The following is a 3,550-nucleotide window of genomic DNA, read 5'->3' on the forward strand; positions in this document are numbered from 1 at the left end:
CCCAGTATTTCTTTTTGAAGAATATCCAAGCTAGGACTATTTGTTTTCTCCGAATTATTGGGCTGCAAATCTTTCAAGACAAGGAGGGATGCGTTCCGGCCTGGCTTAACAGTATGGTCAATGTGTGTTAAAAGTAATATCAAAAGGGGTTGAAAATTCCAAAAAATTTATATCAAATGGGATATAAGTTTGTTTTTTTGTTTTTGTTCTTCACTTATATCTTATACGTATTTCATTTGATTTAACATGACATAGTACTAATTTATTTTTAAATTGGTTTTAGTATGGCTATTAATTTTCGGATTAAGAATATTTCGTTCCCCAGCAAAAATTTGCGAATTTTCAAAAATTCCCACATATTTAGTTAATTTTTTGACCCTGGTACTGACCAGAAAATGGCCAACAATTCTTAAAATGGAAAACGGGCTGCAATAAATTCCATATGAATTAGAAAATGAGTAAAAATTATAAAAATAATAGCAAATGGGTTGTACACGCCACAGATTTCGAGGCTGGCTTGTTTACGCAAGGCTTTGTCAGTGAACACACGATTCTAGCAGCAGTGACTGTTGGATGTCCATCCAACGGCCAACGTGCTTCTTCAATCTCTGATCTTCCTGCTCCAGCCGCCTAAATTAGCACCGGCGGGACTGCCTGCTCCCTCCTCTTGTGGCCCGCTATGATGCCGCGCAGGCTTCCCCGGCCCACCCTACTCCCTCCGCTGGCCTGGCCGCACGCAATCAACTCCCTCCTTATTATGCGAAAAAATGATTCCTCCCACTGACATCTGGGGCGCACCGGTTGGGAGGCTGACTTGTGGGCCTACTAAGTTGACGTGTACGCGGGGCTTGTCAACTTAGTCAACAAACGATTCTAGCAGCAGTAGACGTTGGATTTGAATCGAACGGTCCTGCTGCTTCTTCAATCGCTGCTCTTCTTGCACCAGCCGCACAAACCAGCGCCGGGGAGATCGCCTGCTCCTGCCTCCAGTGGCCGGCTATGCTGCCGTTGATGCCTCATCGCCCCCTACTACACCCACCGCTAGCCAGGCCCTGCGGCGACGGCAGCCTCACACCGCAGCCGAACCAGTGAACCCTTGTACTCCTCTCCGCGTGGGCATCCATTGCCGCATCTTCCCCGGCTCCGCGTCGTCCCCTTCCTAGGCCTCGCCGTCGTCCACCGCCTTGGTGCTCTCGGCGCGCTGTGGTCAACGTGGTCAATGACATTCCATCGGAAGAGTACTATACATGGAGAGGCTGACAGCTGGGTCCACGGCCACAGCCCAATTTTTTTGTGATTTGCCAAGTAAGTCGCTTTGTCAGGCCTATTGGGCTGTAAATCTTTCAAGACGAGGAGAGCTTTCATTCGGCTGGCCGAGAAAATGACCCATCAGTAACGAGAAATGGGCTGTACATTTTTAAAACACATCAAACCGGCAATTAGTTTCAAATATCTTTTTTTTCATTTCCAGCTTTTAAATTGCATTATTTTTTATGGGTGGAGAATTTGTTGGATTTTATATTTATATACATTTATTTTTAAAATCAGTTTGAATGTGAGTCGAAATTTCGGGATTAAAAATAGTTCGGACCGCACCGAAATATGCCAAATTTTGTATAATTTTTTAACCATGGCCACAATATGGGTTGTAATGCTAACAAAAAGAATATGGGCTCCAAAAAAACCTTAATAATTAGCAAATGGGCTAAAATTATTAGAGATAATGGCAGATGGGTTGTATGATGTTTTCCACAGATTTGAGGCTTTCCTAAAAAAAAGGTTGACGCACAAGCAGTGACTGTTGGATGGCCATCCAACGGCCGTCATGCTTCTTCAATCTCTACTCTTCCTACTCCAGCCGCTCAAACAAGCCCCGGCCGGACTGCCTGCTCCCTGCTCCCCGCGGCCGGCTCTGCTGCCACGCAGGCCTCACGGCCCCACCATACTCCCATCGCTGGCCTAGCCATCCCTCTACTCATCCACACTTGATGTTATTCTCCGGCGACGGCAGACGAACCAGTAAACCCTCGTACAGTCGTACTCCCCTCTGCGTGGGAAACAACTGCCAAGTATTCCCTGCCTCCGTGTTGTTCCCTTCCTAGGCCTCGTCGTCGTCCACCGCCCTGGTGCTCTCGGCGTGGCCTGATCAACATGGTCAATGACCGACATGCATCTGAAGTGGACTATACGTGGAGAGGCTGACAGCTGGGTCCATGACCACAGGCAAGGAAATGCCTCCTTATTACGCGCAAAATAATGATTCCTCCACCTGACATCAGGGAACCACCGAAAGGGCCTCTGTATTTCGCGAAAAAACGTTACCGCCGCTGACAGCTCAGACCCACCAGCTATATCTTCGCACACAAGGAAGTGCCTCCTTATTACGCACAAAAAAATGAATACTCCCCCTGTTAGCTGGGACCCAGTATAGTGGCAGGCTGACTTGTGGGCCGACTAAATTGACGGGGACGGAGGGCTTTGTCAACTTAGTCAATATGCACGATTCTAGCTCCAGTGACCGTACGATGTCCATCCAACGGCCGTAGTGCTTCTTCAACCTCTGGTCTTCTTGCTCCAGCCGCCCAAACCAGCACCGGTCATGCCTCGTGCTCCTACCTCCCATGGCCGGCTGTGATGCGGCGGAGGCCTCACCGCCCCCTACTACTCCCACCGCTGGCCAGGCCATCCCTCTACTCACCCACACCCCCCTGTTATTCTGCGGCGACAGCAGCCTCATACCGTAGCGAACCAGTGAACCCTCGTACTCCTCTACGCCTGGGCATCCACTGTCGTGTCTTCCTTGGCTTCGCGTCGTCCCCTTCCTAGGCCTCGCCGTCGTCCACCGCCCTGGTGCTCTTGGCACGGTGTGGTCAACGTGGTCAAGGAACGGCTTCCATCGAACATGGACTGTACGTGGAGAGGCTGACAGCTGGGTGCACGGCCGCAGCAAGGAAGTGCCTCCTTATTACGTGCAAAATAATTCTTCCTCCACCTGACAGCGGGGACCCACCATACGGGCCACCGTATTTCGTGAAAAAAAAGTTCCCCCCTGACTGCTGGGACCCACCAGCTACATCTTCGCACGCCAGGAAGTACCTGACAGTCGGGACCCACCTGGTCGAAGCGTACGTAGCGTTGTCATTATGGTCGCGAACGTGTACGTACATATATACTGGTGGATGTAGAGGCGCGCACATGTTGTAGTAGAGGCGCGCACGTAGCATGTACACGTACATACAACGGCCAGGGTGCAAGAAAGAAAATACGGCCACGTATGTGTACATACGGGTGAGGTCTCGAACGCCTACTCGCGCATACGTACGGCCAGGGCTTGTGTACATGGCTAGGTCGGAACAGAGAAACAGTGTCGTCTTTGTGTTCATGGGGAGGCAACGGAATGCATCGTGTTCATGGGGAGGCAACGGAATGCGTCGTGTTCATGGGGAGGCAACGGAATGTGTCGTGTTCATCGGGAGGCAACGAAACGCGTGGGAGCCAACCGGCTGGGTCGAAACGGAATGCGTGGTTGTGTTCATCGGGAGGGCTTGGA

This window comes from Triticum dicoccoides, chromosome 5A, assembly GCF_002162155.2.
Source record: "Triticum dicoccoides isolate Atlit2015 ecotype Zavitan chromosome 5A, WEW_v2.0, whole genome shotgun sequence".
Taxonomy (NCBI): Eukaryota; Viridiplantae; Streptophyta; class Magnoliopsida; order Poales; family Poaceae; genus Triticum; species Triticum dicoccoides.